General features: G+C 37.1%; 1 protein-coding gene across 1 annotated transcript in view; it reads left to right on the top strand.

Annotated features, from left to right (window-relative positions):
- The first annotated feature begins 354 nt into the window (after positions 1-354).
- The window catches only part of SPRYD3 (SPRY domain containing 3), a 2,261,394-nt gene continuing 2,242,552 nt past the window's right edge, over positions 355-19,196 (top strand). Inside the window, 2 exon segments of the mRNA XM_044083977.1 lie at positions 355-905; positions 17,702-17,797. The gene's annotated coding sequence lies outside the window, so the exon portion shown is untranslated.

The following is a 19,196-nucleotide window of genomic DNA, read 5'->3' as shown; positions in this document are numbered from 1 at the left end:
TATCGCTATGTTAAACCCATTTAACATAGCGAGACAGTGTTTTAAAAAAACGAGTTATACTAATGGAAAAAAGTCCGGGCGACCGGACCTTTTCCATTAGTATAACTCGATTTACAACGGGCACGCTGGCCAATCAGCGTGCACGTTTTTTTTTGGGGGGGGGGGGGGTCATGGTATAATAAAACATATTCTACTAGGAATGTTCAAGTTTAGAGCAATTACTGGGCAACGTGCCATAACTTAATACAACACTAAATCGCTAATACATTATAGCATAAGATGGAGAAACAAATGAATACTGACCTGCTTGACAGTAATAATTTTTGAACTAAGTTTAATACCGCACTATATCATTTAAGAGCTAAACGTGTAACGAACAATAGTCCAATTACTTTACAAGACTTCCTCATCAACATTAATTCCAAAATGTATAGACCCGATCAAGTAATTCAATCAGATCCACATAAGCACTAAGAAAATGTATCACATCACAACGTAACTAATAAGGAATACCACTGAATCAATAACACCGACGCATACACTTCAACAGCAAAAGCAAGTTACAATTATCCTAAAAGAGCTACAACCAGTTTTCTCTTCTTTAACTACACATAACATTAAACGTTAAGCCATACACGTAACTCATTAAAATTACACAAGCATCAGTAACAGCTGTGTTTCACTACAAAGTCCCGCCTCTCTCAATTTGATTAGTAATTTCTGTTGCCTTCCCATGAATGCCGACAGTAGATTGGTTGGTTTTCTATGGTATCATCAGAATGCGCTGGCCCAGGATTAACGAGTGGTGGCCAGGGTTCGAAAACAGTGTAGAGTGGGTGTTACAAGTGTGATTCTGGTTGGTTCTATTTGACAGTTGGTCGCGTGCAGCTGATTAAAAGTGACCGGTAAGGTTTTATATTGCTCTAAATAGATAGCTATAATGGAAGAGCAACTAGAAAGAATACTGTTGGAGTATATTGAGATATATGAATTCTGTATACTAGACAGGCTGTATGTATGACGTGTACTCACCTGAAAACGATTGAGATGTGTGTTTAAAAAGACTGTTCTGTAATATAGCTCAGTGTAATGAGTGACAAAGTAATACATGGGGACTTTGTTATCCTCTTGTAAATAATTATTCATCTTGATTATAAAGTAGCTTTACTTTATGAGCACGTTACGTTATCAATTTATAAACCTTAGTAATTGAATTATCAGGTGCATTAGATGAGATTTTCACTGTTTAAATGAAACCAGCACAAAAAAAAAAATAAACGGTGTGTACAATAACTATGACTTATTTGGCTGATGTATTTTTGTTAGAATGATAAATGAAAGTCGGAGACAATCCTTTCCAAAGAAGTGGAATTGTACTTGTGAAATGTGTTTTTATTATGAAGTGGCTAAAGTATTTTAATACCTTTTGTTGCAGAGGGGTAGCTGACTCTTTTCTGTTGTAGTGTAGTTAACCTTGTGACAGCTTTCTCATAGGTTTTAAGAAACTGAAGTAAGAGACTCCTGCCTTAGCAAACATGTGGGATTGTACATGTAACGTAAAGTGTTACATTGTTTCACAGAAAATAGTCAATGTTAAGTGAATGAAGGAGTGGGATGAGTAGCAGATTTTTTATCATCTTGCAGCAAATGTGATAACTTTTGCAGATCTTTAAATGCCCAGTCATCACCTTTATGAATTATTGCACCCTTGTTTTCGTGTTAGTCTATGGATCTTAAGAGATGAATCTCCCACCCCTTTACTGTGAATGTAATATGGAGCTTGGTCTAGAAAGTGATATAGAAGCCTTGTTTTCATTGCAGAGTTTAGCATTTTCCTTTAGTTTTCTTTGTAGCATGTTAGTTTGGAGGCAGATATGAGATGTCTTTGTTTGGTCACTGGTACCTGAATTATTGCAAAATGTACTTTGTGAAAACCTGAATGGTGTCATTTGTCAAGCATTATAAAAGGGTTTCTCATGCAAATACTGCGTACTGAATCATTTGACAGAACAAGTAATGTTAGTTTAATTGAACAATCTCTGAAACATATGTGAAATATTTCTATATATTGAGATTTTGTATGACAATACATCCACATGAAGAAGTGCATAAGGTTTATTTGCGTTTATCACTGCAGTTTATATAACAAGTTTATTCCTACAAAACGTCAGTAAGCTGCTTCAGCTAATCAGTTTGTCCAAATATAACAAGTTAAATATGGAGTGGCATTCTCTTTGCATACTACCTGCAATGCAAAAATGAGTGTGTCACGTTCCTTTCCAGTTGTTCATATTTTCTGTTTTGTGTGTGATCTTCATGATTATCTTCCATTTTTTTAAAGTGTAATTCTGTTCATTTCAATGAAAGAATTATGTTTAATGCCAAAGTCCTCCTAACAAATAAGAGAAACAGCAAACAGAAGAAAGGTAGGACACTGCTGTATAAACTCCGTTTAATAAAACACAGTAAAGGATAACACCCTTCTTCAGACAGCTTAAAAAGTTCTAACCACTCATTTAAATACAACACAATCAATAGTGCAATATTCAAAACAGCCAATCAAACATTAATAAAAAAAGGGACCAGGTCATTAAGTCCTGGTTCCTATATGATCCTGCAATTCTATATCCAGCGTGACTCAAGGGATTCAGTATGTTCATTACTACATTGGCTATTACTCTAAATAAAAAAGAGTGTGAAGGGTAGACCTCAATATGTTTATATAGGGCATTGTGGACATCTTTGTTCCTAATGGAACATAAGTGTTGTAATATCCTGACCTTAAACATTTTATTTGTCATGCCCACATAAAAACATGTACATATAGTGCACTCTGCTATGTACACTATATTAGAAGTTCTACATGTGGCTCTACCTTTAAATTCAAATATCTTGCCACTAATAGGATGTATAAAAATATTATTACTTTTATTGATATGTGAGCAAGCTTTACAGCTTCCACATGGTATACTGCCCATCTTATTGATGGGCTGCCTGGTAACCATCAAAGTTCTTTTCTCTAAGAATATTCCAATTTTTATCTACTATATTCCTTATATCATTGATGTTACTACTATAAGTAAAATAAAGCTTTGGAGTCCCTGTCCTGCTGACATCTCACCATCCTCACACCCTCAACCAAGGTTTGTATCTATTATTTCTGCTCTTCATGCCTTACTTTCTCCACTAAGTGTTCATTATATCCCCTTCTTCTAAGTTCTCTTTAACCCTAGTAACTTTTTTGAAAGGAGTGTTCTTAAGTTCTCTTTAACCTAGTAATCTCTTTTGAAGGAGTCATCCATACTCAGTCTGGATGTCCTACACTTGTCCCTGTACAATATTGGAAAAGAAGAAAATCCTTCACTAGTTCACATTAAGTTAACATCTAAAAAGTTAATGCTATGATCTGAATAGGTCAGGGTAAATCTTAGGAAAGAAGTAGTTGAATGTATAGTGATGGGTAATCACCCTCCAGTAGACCACAACATGATTCTTCCATTCCTCGTTTCCCAAAATAAAATTCCTTTCCCCTGTGCCTGCCTATACAACTGCTGTCCACCTAAAAATATATTATTTTCCAATACTACTGATAATAGTGTTTTTACCAGATCTATCTTGGTAGTGGACTCTCCCAGTTCTAGCATAATATTCCCTATTGCCTCTATACCATATCAAGTTGACCTCTTTTACCAACTGTAGGAAACCTCTGGTGTCTTTTAATACATTGGGTAACTTATCCAACAGTGGCTTTAATGTACATTCCAACCATATTTATGTACTTTGGGCAAAGCCTTAAACAGGGGAGTCACAGGTTTACTAATCATTAAAAATTCATACAGTTCTTCATTAATTTTAAATTCTGAGCTTAAGCTGTTCAAACAGTTCAATAGTCATTTTAACAACTAAAGGACTAATTTTTACATAAACTTTCTCATCAGATAACATCTGTTGTATCTTATTGTCATAATAGGTAGTATATTGTGTTAAATTAAAATATTTACAATGATTACTGTCCCTAATGTATTCTTCCCAGTCCCTTTCACTACTATCATTAAAGAGACAACAAAACAGCTAGGTTGTTAAGTTGTACATTAGATATATCTATATTGCTATGAAGAGCATAATGTCCAAAACAGTCTCATTAAAGGTCAGTGCATATGTCGATAAATTATAAACAATATTATTAGTAAAGTCATCATTCACTTTGCCTACCTGTTTGCTGCTTCCATTTTTAATACATCCACACTGCACAGCTGAGGGCAAAGGAGGAAGTGTTCATCAGTTAAACAGCATATACCTGAATTATCTTTTAACAGTTGCTTCACTCTTGCGATTTCTGTCTTTCCTAAACAAAGATGTGTCCTGAATTAATTTACTAATTTTCAGTGGACAGTATCTGTATAGTCACTCTTTATCACCCGTTGTATTTCTTCTATCTCATTAGATCCATATGTGCCATTTAAAGCTTGTTCGATATTAAAGGGATTGCCATTGTGCCAATAACTCAGAACGAACAATCCCAAATTGTTGACATGCATCAAAGTGGTAGGCTTGCCATGTAAGTCTTTGTAGTCTGCCCATTTTGTAGCTAAGGTCTCTGAAAAGATCTTCAAAATTCTTGTCCATAGCTACTGGTACCTTATTATTTACATAGTCCAATTTGTTGACAGCCAAACCCAATCCTAACAGTGGATTCTCTTGCATTAATGAAACAAGAGAATGGGTTAAAAGACCGTCAGCACTATTTAGTTCTTCTTTTTGCTGGCTGTTCATCCACTTCACTAAAAGAATAAATCCAAGACATAACAAATATTCAGACAGTTTAAAAAGTCTAACAACCATTTTTAAATACAAAACAATCATATAGCACAACAAAAAACAGCCAATCAAACATTAATAAATTAAATGATTCTAAAATTATACAATAATCAGTACTCTGCCCCTTTCCAGTAGTGAGTGGCTGCACGTGGAGTTCCCATTTTGTTGGTTGTTTTACCTAGGATCAGAAAAGTTCATACAAGAATCTATATGAAGAACTGCATGTTTCATGACAAGGCAGTAGACCGTAGAAAATAAAAGTAAATTGGTAAGTGCTAATATATCTGCATACACTTGTGTGTGTGCGTACATGCGCACAAAATATAAAATGTTGGTTTTGTAAGCTTTTGTGTGTGTTTCTGTCACTTGGGTGATCGTCCTATACATACAGTATGTATGGGTCTGAATGGAGAGAGAACATCAACAAGCAGTGGAGAGTAGTATTGGTGGAACTGAATTCATCTTCAAGTCTTGGTGAGTGCCTTCATGAAGCAGACCATGTTTTTCCAAAATCTCACCAAGACACCACTCGTATATAGACTGTATTTTTATATAGCATATATCATGCACAGAAGTAGGTTAAAAAATAAAGATAGCCGGGTGCACAAATTCCAGGATAAAAAAAAAAAGCCCAATCCTGGTATGCGCACTGGTGCCAGGGCTAGAAAAAAATGACAGTGCTGTTTTCTCAAGACATGGAAGCATTTCTACAATGGAGTTAGGTCATGCTGAAAGGGAGAATGGTCCCCTTGTTGTAGAAGGAAGTAGTAGTCCACAAAAACTGACGGGCCAAAAAGGAACTATTAAAATGATAGAGTGGACTGTTGAGGATAAGAAAGAAATAATGCATTGTTCGTAATATGCAAGAAGCCCAGAATTTCCAGAAAGAAGATATTCAAAAAGATTGAGAGAATTGGGAGATAGAAAATATTTGCACAAGAAAAAAATGTAAGCTTTAGATGCAAATATTTGTTCATTAATGCAACAGATCCATGAAAAACATTTATATAGACCAAGAAACCTTGGACTGTTTGGGAAAAGTGACTGAGGAAGTGCAAAACTATGAACAAAACCTAGAGATTTTTGAAAGGCATAAAAAAGAAATGTGGACATGGGAAAGAGAGATCTGATGTGATGCAATATTTATGCAAAGGAGAAAGCCAAACCAAGCAATACACAAAAACAGCTCCAAAAATGTTGGAGAAATATAAGCAAAGCCACGCAGAAATGGAAAATTTCATAATAAAAAATAAGATCACAAAGGGGAATGCAGATAAGTAAAGTAGAAGTTAAACAGAAACTAAAGTTATAGATTACCTGAAAAATTTAAGGATGTATCAAAAATCTAATGCAGCTTATGTCACAGAGTAGGAGACTGCTGAAAAAATATGGACATGGGAAAAGAAAAGAGATTTTAATATGGTGCAGTGTTTATGCAAAGGAGAAAGCAAAACTAATCCAGTACAAAAATGCAGCACTAAAGATATTTTGAGAGGAATGCAGGCAAAGACATCTGGATATGGAAAATTCACCATACAAAAAATAAGAAAACAAACTGGGAAATTTAGAAAATAAGATCAGTAATGGAGAAGTTACAGAAATAGAAACCTGAGTTATGGATTACCTGCAAAGTGAGGGATTTAGTGTAGAGAATCCATATCTGGCAACATCACAGCATAGTGGAGCAGTGAAACCCATAATTAAGGAGAAACTGGTAGAATGGGAAGCATTTGAGAACTTGACGCATGAAGATACTCTGGCACCTTCAGCAGAAAATGAGCACAAAAGTTCGTTTGGAGTTGCACAGCAAGGACAAGGGCAGGAGCAGGAAACAGTGGCATCTCTGATACAGTCAATATTGTGGAGTGATAGGCTAGGGAGTTGTCATGAACGAGCAATTATGGATGACACAGGATGCAGCTGAAGAGAATGCCACAGAAAGATATTCTGGAACTTTCTGCAGAATGCCTGCAGGAAATGTAGAATAAAGAATATGCCCGTAGTTTAGAGGCAAATGATCTAATGGAAGAGTTGCTTGATTTAACAGAGATGGATAGACATATTAAGATCGAAAAGTAGAAGTCAATAAGACCCAAAAATATTAGAAGTCTGATAAAGTCTTTTACTGTGTTCATTTGTTTTAACAAATTCATGTAGTGTAACGGAAGTAAATATTATTATGCAGCTAAATTAATAACTGATAGTAAGGGAAAGGAAGGAATGCCATCATTGAAGTACTGAACAGAAAAAAATATAAAGCAATTAAGACAAAAAGTATCACTGTTGGACTATTGAAGAGGGAACAGATCAACAAAAATACTTAAAGATAGACATGAATAAAAGCAACACACAATATTGGACAAGGATTTATCATACACTATTGCAAATAATAAACTAAAGATATCTGGACAGGCAGGAAAAATGTAGAAGATATGCAGATACATGTAAGGAAAAAGCACAAAATAAGCAATTTGTCGATGAATCAAAAAGTCTATATGGCCAGAGAAACTAATAAAAATTGAGAAAAAACTTGTAATCTGAAAAACCCCAGGCCCAGATGCAGAACCTTACTTCTGGCTAAAAGTATTAACATCTTTACGTGAAGATTTAGCCTTGAGTGGGGGTGCACATATAAGTTGTTCTTAAGCAGACACCCATGTGCTTAAAACACGACTACTTAAAGAGTGAAACAGCAAGCTATCCTAAAAACTATAGACCAATAGCTTGCCTCCTGTCTGTATATAAACTATATCCTGGAATTTATGAAGACAGATTTTATTGTTAGAAAACTCAGTTATGGCAATAGAACAAAAGGGTAAGAAAGATCATATGGAACAAAGGATCATTTGTCGTTTAATGTCATAATGAAGAATTGGAAAAGGGGAAAAAATCTAAATATGGTGTGATATGGATACATTTAAAAAAGCATTTGACAGTACCCCACATTTCATGGTTAGAGTGCTTCGGATGCACCCTACATTGATCAATTGCATTAGAGACCATGAACCAGTGGCAAACCACTTTGCAGCTAAGCCATGATAAAGGACATTTTTTACTATCCCAGGCATAAAAATTCAAAGGGGGATATTCAAAGGTAACTCTCTTTATCACAGCTGCTAGCTTTTCTTGTCCTTAACCCATTAAGCTGTCTACCTAAAAGTTTAGGTTATGGTTACAATTTGGCTGCCAGAAAACAACAAAGTGTAAAGACTTCTTATCTTTTTGTGGATGAGCATCAGATGAAGATCTGAAAGCACAACTGGAAGTGGTCAAAACTTTATCAGAAGATAAAGAATGTCATTTGGTCATTTTGGTCTTGATAATATATGTGCAAAAGCAACATTTAAAGCAGGAAAGCTACAGTACCAAGGCACATCAGAATGGGACAGGATTGTGATAGGAACGTTTAGCAGGAGGGAGTGCATAAATATTTGGAATTGATGAAGGATCAACAATAAAACATGAACAAATGTGAACAAAACTCATTACGGAATATTTTAGAAGACTAAAATGAATACTGAACAGCCCTGACATCGAGGAACAAAGTCTAAGTTATAAACTAATTTGATCTTCCTGTTCTAATTTACAGTTTTGGAGTGATTGACTGGCCACAAAAATATTGGATCAGCTGGGTAGGAAACCAAAAAAATGTTTCCCTCTTATGATATTGTATATAAAAATCAGTGAATACCAGGATTATATATTCCTTGTTCTGAAGGAGATATGTGCCTTCTTGAAATTTAATTACATGTATAGAGTAGGATTGCATATATCTGCTGACCTCACAGATCCAAACAGAGTGAAACATGAAGAGCAAGTCTAAGATGACTTCCCTGCTTAGTTTAGCAGAAGCATATTTCTGTCAAGTGAGAATGGAAATCGAACCAGAAGTAGACAAAAATCAGGCAGCAACTGAATGTGTCAAAAAAACAGACATAATTTAAGGCGAAGGATCAGATGAGAAGGTGACAAATGTAGAAAAAGCATAAGTACAGTTAACTCCTGTTAACTCTTGGAACAACTTCATGTCAATCAGGATCTGACACAGGAATGGTTAAGGAGAGGTGAATTTAAACCAAAAGATGAAAGGTTAATATTGGCGGCCCAAGATAGTGGACTATGTACACGTTGGTTCACAGAGTCCATTGAACATGTGTGAGAGAGTGAGAGACAAATGCAAGAGCTTGCAACAATCTCACATCTTGTTGCTGGGTATGGTACACTAATAACAGAGGACATATATACACTGAAAGGCATAATAATGTGGCAAGACTGTTGCTTTGGAAATTGTACAGTCATTACAATATTGAGGTAGCTGAGAAGCATTGGAAATTGAACCACAAAGCATTATAGAGAATGATTAAGTTTCTATTGCATGGGATTACCCATTACCAACAGTATTAAAATGCAAGAAAGCCAGATGTCATACTCTATGAAAAGAAGACAAAAGTAACCTTGACCACTGTAATTGCTATACCCAATGACTGATTAAGTACAGAGACACAGAATTATAAATTGCCAGGATTTGCAGGCAGAAACCAGGGAATATGGAAGAAAGATACCCAGTCAGTTAAGTAGTAATAATAGGAGTAATTTTATTATTTATTTATTTGTTTGCATTTGTTAACCGGGTTGGTCCAGCTGGGTAAGCATTACCCTTTTTCAGTGGAGACCCGAGGGGAAAAGCCCCAAACAGACATACAAATACATACGAATAGAGACAAATAAACAATATTACAGAGGAAAACAATATTATGGGTACAATGGATAAGAAAAACAACAAGTTTGAGAATATGAGTAAGGTAGGCCAGAGGCATGCATGGAAAATATTTATGAAAAGGTGTTCTGAGCAAGATCTCTGAATTAAGTTAAAGTAGGCAAAGAAATGATGATTTAGGTGTGGAGTTAGTAGTGTGCGAGTTTTAGGTGGGAGCATGTGAAGGACATTCCCATTTGAAGGAGAGATGGGAGAGAAGCATGGATTTGAAATTGTTGTGGTTAGGTATATAATGGGTATCACGTAATGGGTCTCGTAAAAAAATAATTTACTGTTGTATTTAGTTATGCTACTGATTAAACAACTCTGTATGAATTGCAGAAGGAGTCAGTTCTGGGTACAGCTTGAAAACTTCAAAGATTGATGAAAACAGCCTATGACAGGAATGGACCCCATTCCTATGTCAAAATGTGATTAGTTTGTGAAATTAGAATTGGTTCAAAGTCTGATGTTTGTACACATTGGGGAGGAAAATGTAATAGTATAGCACACAACCTTACGAGTCTCTGTCTGCAGTCCTTCACCACAACAAGTTTTAGTCTGATGCAACTGGACTGGTTGTGATAGTTTTGGTTGTTAATCTTCCTGGCACTTCATTGTAGATATTTGCCATGTACAGATGTATTAACTTTTGTAAAGCTTACTGTCTTCCCCATAATCTAAGAAAGAATTTCAGCTTCAGTTTGCACCTTTCCCATGGCATTTGCATTTTTTCTGAGTCCATCACTCTTATAATCCTCTGAGCAGTCCTTTTCCATCATTTATTCCTCAGCTGCTGTCCAACCCTGGTACATCGTCCTGCTTTGAGTCCAGTAACATCATTTCTTCTTTTTCCTCCTGTTAGCTGTTTTTGTTACCTCCAAATACAAAATTTTGCAGGGTAGTAAAGCTTTCTAAGTTTACAGTCCTAGACTTTAGAACTCCATACCTTGTTTCTTCCTTTTCAACCATTACTGCATAACTCCTTAAGAAATTAAAATGAAAATCTTTCTGCGATATCACCCAAGTGCCTTTTCTATGTATTAGTCCTGGGTACCCCCAGGTGGCCCTGGGTGACAATCTTCCAATCCTCAAATCCATACTTCACTGGGCCTCACACTCCCTACCCCAAGAAACCATCATATTAGGTGATGTAAATGTGGACTGGAACTATATACACTCTCCCACTTCCACCTGTCATATTAATCTCTATAATTTCACCCAACTCATCCAGTCCCCTACAGGTATTGATAAAGCCACAAAAAGGGAATCCACACTAGACTGGATCTCACCAATCATCCCAATACTGCCTTTCAATGGGGCACATTGGCCAACAGACTTAGTGACCACAACCCTATCTTCATATTTAGACATAGGCAAAAAGCCACCAACTCTCCCTCCCTCCTATAAACCCTCTCCTGCAAAAATGTCCCCAAAGATGACTTCCTGAGGGCCTATAACGGGTCTCCCATCAAAACCCTTCCACTAGTTAGTGCAGTTGAATACTTTTCTAAACATCCTCAACCAACTAGCCTCCATTAAAAACTATTAGGATATGTAGTAACCCTACCACCTGGCTTCAAAAACCCACAAGAACCCTACTCCAAAATCGGGACAAAGCTTGGAAAATCTGGTGCCATTATAGAACACCTGCAACAAGGCAATACTTTCTTGAACTTAGGAATAAGGCCAAAAAACAAGTAAAACTAGATAAACAAAATTACTAGCTATCCCTGCAAAAGAAGTATAATAGCAATCCTCAGAAATTCTGGGCAACAGTAAATGATATCCTTCAGCCTGGTAAATCCACCACTCCACCCCTAATGTCCCCGGCACTGATCTCGATATTGCCTGCAGCTTTAACAACTACTTCACCTCCTCCATTCTAAATATCATAAATAACTCTGCCACCACTTCCCATCCTCCTACAACCCAACAAGACTGTATCTACTTCTCACTCATGCCAGTACAAAAATTACTAGCTAAACTCAAACCCATCACTGTAGTCACTGACAACATCCCCACTGAATACCTGCAACGCTCATCCACAGTCCTAGCCTACCCTATCACATTATTAATTAACAGATCCATTACCGAAATCATCGTGCCTATCTTGTGGAACACCTCTTTCATCATTCCCCTTCAAAAAGGAGGATCCTCTATCGATCTCTCACTCTCGCCAATAGCAATTCTTTCACCCCTATCAAAAATTTAGAGAGATGCATATATCACCAAATCCTCTCTCACCTCCTTTCCCCTACCCAACACTGCTTCCACCCATCTCACAGTACCTCCACCACCCTACTTAGATTTACCAACACTATAAACTCCTTTAGGAACCAAGGCAATCATGTCTCGGCTATTGTCCTTGATTTATCTAAGGCATTTGACACGGTATCCTACAGAAAAATTAAAAATGTCTCTCTGACCTTAACTTTGATGCCCCCACTCTGCTCTGGTTTAAAAGCTACCTAGGTAACTGTCACCACTCTTCAAATGGATAAACTCCCTATCCCCCCACTCCCAGTCACCCTAGGTGTACCCCAAGGTTCTATCCCCGGCCCACTTATATTTAATATCGTCACCAACCAACTCCACCTAGCTACCACAAAAGCCGATATAGTCCAATACGCTGATGACACAACCCTCATATGCTCTGCACCCAATATCCAACTTCTTCAACAAAAAGCCCGTCTAACCTTCACTGAAATTGAGAGCTGGCTCAATAACTCACAACTTATACTTTACCCCCCCCCCCCCAAAAAAAAAAAAAAAAAAACCTCATGCCTAACCAAACCCTCTAATCTCCCCTTTTCCATTTTTTTCCACCAACAACACCCAAATCACCACAGTCTCTGAGGCAAAACTCCTAGGAATTACTATTCACCATTCACCAACAACTCATTTAACAAACACATATCAGTAACCATCTTGAAGGTCCACAAAAAAACTAGGCTCCCTTTATAGATGCAAAAGGTACCTCACCTCAGAATCTCTTATTGCCATAGCTAGAACTCTAGAGCTTATCTGTCCACACTGCTATATTCCTCTCCCTCACTAACAAACCTAAATAAAACTTATTTAAACAAACTCTCCACCTGCTACAATAAAATTGCCAGATTTGCCACCGTGACCAAGTCACGTTCCCACCATTGCATTGTTCTACAAACCCTACATTGGCTAGAATTCCCAACCTTCTAAAATATCACCAAATCAACTTAGCCCATCAAATACTGTACTACCCTGAAAAAACACCTGCCCTAAACAACCTCCTCAACTTCCATAATCCAAATAGACAACTACGCTCTAGCAACAAAGCCTTAATTGAAACCATCTCCTGCAAAAACAACTCGGGGGGAGGGGGGGGATCTTTTTGCTCATGAAATTGCCAAGACCTGGAACAACCTTCCTCCTGCCCTTAGAATTCTAAATGCGCCTTTAAGACTTGTCACCTGTTTACCCATCAGTGTAATGCAGAGACTGCTATCTCCATCCTGTATAAAAATGTTTTACCTTTTTATCTAACAATTGAACTCTCATTGCTACTATCTAAAATATGTTTATATTGTAACATCTACCTGCAAATTTATATCTATGATCTAACCTGTTGTAAGATGTTTTGTAACTTGTTATACTACGTTAAAGTAGTCTACAACTTCTTTTCTCATGTTATTGTAAATTGTATTCTCTCTTTTTAATTGTGCTGGAGCCTCCCCAGGGCTCCACTGAAAATGGACACCTGCTTTCCAGTCGGACTATCCTGGTTAACAAATGTGAAATAAATAAAATGAAATTAGCTTTGTTGTATTCTCCTGACATGGCTGTACTTCAGAATGCTAACTGCTTTGACCATTGTTATTGGCTTGATTTTGTCCTTTGTTGATTTAAGTTCCTTTGAGTAATTTCTACTAAGATTCTTCACAAAAACAATACACTAAATGTGGATAATGCAAGCTTTTATTTCTTGCAATAAAATGAGTGCCTTGCCCTTTCTGTAGTCCCTCCCCCATACACCGTGCTTCACTTTGTATAAATTAGAGTTAAAAATATTTGGCAGCTTTTCATAATTGTATATGTTATAAACTTTCAGTGCCCCCACACACAATTCACCTTTTGTTATGGGCTTTGCATTGAGGGAAAAATGGTAGCTTCTAATATTTACTATTTTTTTTTTCAACAAAAGTTTAGCAGTGTTTAACTATTTTTTATTTATTGTTATAACCTACTGCAGAATTCTAAATAGTCTGGATCATGTTATGCAGTCTGGGTGCTCTTACTAACCAGGTAATAACTTCATGTGCATAGCAAACTAGCAAGAGATGCATTTTACAACACTGCCTTTTCAGAGTGGAGCACAAAACGCCCCTCTGTAGGAATTCGTCCACCTGGTGTAGGAATGTAACCCACAATCTTCAGATCTTTTAATGTCAAAGGCTGATGGACTACTTGATGAGCTAACGTTGCCGGCTGCATTAATTGCAAATGGGCTTTGTGTCAGCAATTCGTGATTTGAAATGGCCCTTTCTGAAAAGTAAATGGGGAAAATTTTAAAAAATGCACGGAGGTGCTAATGCCATTAATTTACATTTGTGGGATAAAATAGGCTGACAGAAATGTCACGAGTAGAATAAGTAAACAAGTCCTGAATCTCGGAAACAAAGAAAGTTGTAGGGATATGAGGGTTTTCCCGGTTAAATGCATTTAATCCTGGGAAAGATGGAAGCATTTCAATTACTTGTTGAACAGCCAGAGATTACAAAGTTAAAAAAAAAAGTGTAAGCCGGTGCTCTGAAGGATTTGAATATAGAATTACCAGGCCACAAATTGTACATCAAAAGTTGGGAAGGTAAGTAGATGATTTTTATAGTTGAGGGAAAGTTCTGCATATTCATTTGATGAAATGAAATGTAATAGAATAATGACTTTGCTAAACTGCAAATGCTTGACTAGCAGAATTCAGGATGAGGCTGGACATACCTGATTAGCTGCTGTGCATAAAGCACCAGATTTAATTAGAGAGGGGGCTGCTATTGCACTTGAAATAATTGGCACCAAAACAAAAGATGTTACTAGGTTATTGCAGCAGATGAGGAAGTCTAGATGATATAATTTATACGTATATATGTATTATTAAAAATAAACTTCAGGCAGTTGTGCAGTTAGAGAACTGATGAGTTGCAGTGCCATTGTCCTTGTTTGCTTTCATGTACGTTTGGGTAAGAGACAGAAGAATGATGTGGTTCAGCTGATCTAAAAGTGCAGAGGAAGCATTCGGAAGCAAGAACAGATGATGAGGAGCTGTGGGGCTGCAATAAGTATTTTAATAATTTAAAATAATGGCACATAATGACAAAGTTTGTTGACATAGGTCAGGGGATGGTTAGAAGGTCTTCTAAGGCTGAAGGAGAGGGGGATAGAAGAGGAAGAATCTCAAAACCCAATTCATGAGTTGCTAGAGGTAGACTGGAAAGAAAGTTAAACTTTGTAAAGCAGAATTTGAATACAAAAAAGGCCTTTTTATGCTTGGTGAGAAAAAAATTTGATTTTTTCCAGCTTTCTTGGTCAAGTTCATCAAGAAGAGGTGTGAAACCATTTGCATTTAGTATTTACAAAGGCAGTTTTACTTGTTTTGAAGCTTGTTTTGTTAGTAGTGTTTCAGACTTCCTTCAGGAAATCCTGAATGTACATAAAAGCTCAGTGATTAAAATGATCAGCTATCAAGGATTGTTAGGGGCAGGAGTAAGTGTATTTTTAAAGATGCCTTCCCAGAGAGAAACCAGAAACCCCACTTGAATAGAAGTCCGCAATAGTGGCAGTTATTTACTGACCCCCCCCCCCAATAAGGGGCCCTAGAAGTTGTAAATATGAGTGGCTGATTTTAATCGTAGAAAAAAACATTTGTTTACAAGCAAGAATGCCTGACAGAGTGGTTGTTACAGGGAGATAACTGATTAGTGTGGGTGTTGTGAGGCCCCAGCTGCTTAAAGAGGAGGATCGTATTTCTCCTGCTGGCATGATGATTCATCTTGCATCATACTATATGTACATTAATATAATATATTACTCGTGTGCTATGTTAGGAATAAATGATACCCTTTAGGATCCTATACAGTACATAACATTGTAGTAAGTGAAGAAAAATCTGGTAGTGTGCCATGTAATGCCTAACCCAGCTGGTAGGCTGCTTTGTTCCACCCTCAGTGTGTGCAGACAAAAGATCTAGAACTTGCTTTGGATCATTTAAATATGACAGATCTGTAAATATGACAGATCTGTAAAGTGGACTTGAATGGAGACATCAGACTGGAATCCATAAGAAGACACCTTGCTAGTAAGAACCTGGAATTCTTTTTCTCCCAAATATTGTGTGCAATTATTAGAACATGTGATTGCAAGGTGTTGCATAGTTTGGTATTCTGGAAAGGGGCATCTAGAATGCTGTGACAACACCACAGACAATTAGAAAAGGGATGAATATTAGAAAAGAAGAGGTGAATGCAGTAAGGGTAACTGGGCAAATGCAATATTTTTTTCAGAGTGGGAGACCCTTAGGAAACTCAACTATTGTAGATTTTAGGAATGCTTGCTTGATATTTAAGCATTTCTTGTATTGGGATAAAGTACATGTCATTACCCAGTTATGATTATTTACTTTATTACTGACTGGTTATAGGACTGTTTCAGAAGATGTTTTCCAGGTCTGACCTAAGCCGGAAAATAAAGCAATAAATACACAAAGTATAGCAAAGCTAATTGGATGGTTCAGTTATTGTAAGCATGGAAAAATTGATAGGCTAACCACCTGTGTGGTGCAGATGGATAAAGCCCTAACTGCGGTTGGAACAGCCTATGTTTTTAATTAGTGGGCATGGCTGAGGGAGGGAGTGGGGTGGGAGGATGGAAGTGAGTGTCATATGGCTTGCTCATTTCAGAAGGATGTGAAGCAACTTTATATGGCACATTGTGGGAAATCTGGCTAGTGCATTCTGCAGAGTCCATGTTACAGATGCTTGTTGTCACAGCATAGCCACATGAGTCAGGGCACCATCACATGGGGAGGCTCCCATGCTACTTTTCCAAAGAGTAGAAGCTGTAGTGTCTCTTAGAAATTACTGAGGTTGTTAGGAGCTCCGGGGGCTGGAGGGAGACCCTGATATCAACTTAGATGATGGCTCCATGAACAAATGGATCAGTGATGTCTCTCTCCCCTCTGAGGAGTAAATGGAGTAGATAGGCTGAGACATGCTGATGGTCAGTAGGCAGAAGGTTTTAAAAAATTGATGGATTTAAGCAGTCCTTCTGCACCATTAAAAGTAGAGTATGCCTCTAAATAGGAATATTCTGATTCTCTTTCATCACTAGTGCTGCTTATTGTTCACTTAATCATTGGGCACCCAGACACATGGCAGAAACAGAGGTACAGCAGTGCTTACAGCTCTTTATTCTAATCTGCAGGGAAAAATAATTTAAAGCATGCTATGTTGCAGAAATAAAATAATTGATTTGATTCACTCCCAGAGACCTGACTCCTTTGTGTACTTTTCAATGACAAGTTGTGTATCTTTGGGTAACCTGTCAAAAGTGCATTGTACTATCAATTTGAAATACTCAGGTAGACATGAAGTAAATGTAGCCGAGATGTACGGTGTTCTAGTCTGCCTGCTGACTAATAGAAGATGAAACTACTCATGAAATCATTGCTGATTAAGAATGCTGGAACTGCAGCAGCCCATTATAATAGGCGCGATTCTGGAGGCTGCTCAGAGCCCATGAGTCCGGAGGGGGACCCATTAGTGAATACCATGCAGTTCATCTGATAATTCTACATACTTTAGTTACAATTTGGTCCTAATACTCTTGTGTGCTGAACCTACCATTTTTAGATGTTTTTTTATGTACTGTACATGCGTAATCCCAACTGTTTCAAAAGCCACCTTGTACTCAGTTGCCTGAATTTAATGTTTGTGTGTGTGCAGTACACATTTAGGGGAGATAATAGTAGTCTGTGTCGGGGGCTTTGAGTAGTCTGGGCCAGGATATTGTGATATGAAAAGTTAAACCAGGCAAGTGAACGGCCTCTGATTTCGCAGAATGTCCCATTTTACTTTGTTCTTCTTGCTTCCTCAGGCAGTTATGGTTTTATGGGAAATCGTTGAGGATTGATTTCGATATTGCTTGTGAGGCTGTATACATAACTACAAAAGGGAGCAGGGAAGTGGACAGGTAAGTGCATACCTTTCAAATGTACCTCATAAGGAGTACTCTAAATGTGAGTTTTAAAAAAATCAATATTCCACACTGTTCAAAATTGACAGCATAGCTCTCAACTGTCCTTAGATTTTGTATGGTACCCTGATTTTGCCTCATATGTATATAATGGAACATTTTTATCATGCTGTGAGATTCCATGTTGAAGTTTTTTAGTAAGTGTTTACTATTATGAGAGGTGATGTTCCATATTTTGGAGGAGGAAGGTTGAAAACTGAGTATGGGGAGAACCAAAAGGTATGTCCCTGAATTTTTTTTTTAAGTTTGTGGAGAGTGAGGAATGGAAATACATGCTAATGCAAAACCTTTAATTCTAAGTGTACACAAATAGATTTTTAAAATGTGTTTAGTTTTTGTCATAGTCCTTGATTCTTGCATCATGTTCAGTTTTTGTCACAGTCCTTGCTTCTTGCATCAAGTGGTTGAAAGCTGTTACTACACTCATGGGGTGCACACAGCAAAGCAAAGTGGCTTTGTAGTGTGTGTGTGTGTGTGTGTGTGTGTGTGTGTGTGTGTGTGTGTTGGGGTGCTATGGATGAAAGTAGTTCCTCAGTTAACTGGTTTTGCAGGACTAGCATAAGGAGCATTTTCTTGAAATAAGTTGAAATACTTTTAGCTATTTGTGTGAAACGAGGCTGAATTTATGTAGGTCTCAACTTTTGTAATTGTAGTGCTGAGAGGTTTTAGTACAGTCAGATTGTGTACACAGTAAACGTGTACTTCTCATAGTTCCTGCAGACCTGAGCCTGTCTAACCAGAGGGTTGTTGAAGTCCTTATGTCTGTTTGAGAGATGTTCACTCACTTTTATTAAATTATTACTTTTAAGACATAAATCTGCATTAACATAAAAGAAAACAAACACATATTAACATTTTCCATTTATATACATTATATATTGCATATCTTCTCTTTCCTCCTAACCGTCATCAGTCCAACATTACATAAATTTAAATTTTAACCTCACTCCTTCTCCTGAACATCATTTTGCATGTATTGTTTCCCACAATTTTCATTTATTCCTATGTAATTTGCTTCTTCTTAAAGATCCTTTTCCATTTCCTTTATCTCCTTTATAATGTTTAGTTAGCACTTCAAATACAATTGGTTTAGACTTTGATTTCCATTTTCTCATAATTGCTCTTTTGGCAACCAACAGAATTAAACATAATAAGGCCTTACTATGTCTAGGCAATTCAGATGCTATGTCCCAACTGTAAAGAATCATTTCTTTAGTTAGTCATTTGTTCACCCGGTATCTCTGACTGCATTCTGTAGGGAATTTTTAAAATCTGCCAACTCCTTACACTCCAAAACATATATGTTCCTAGTTACCTCTTACTTCCCTGTCACACC

This window comes from Protopterus annectens, chromosome 9.part0 (assembly GCF_019279795.1).
Source record: "Protopterus annectens isolate FY-2018-M chromosome 9.part0, PAN1.0, whole genome shotgun sequence".
Lineage (NCBI taxonomy): Eukaryota > Metazoa > Chordata > Ceratodontiformes > Protopteridae > Protopterus > Protopterus annectens.
Note: the sequence above shows the minus strand (reverse complement) of the source record. Positions and strands in the feature narration are given on the sequence as shown.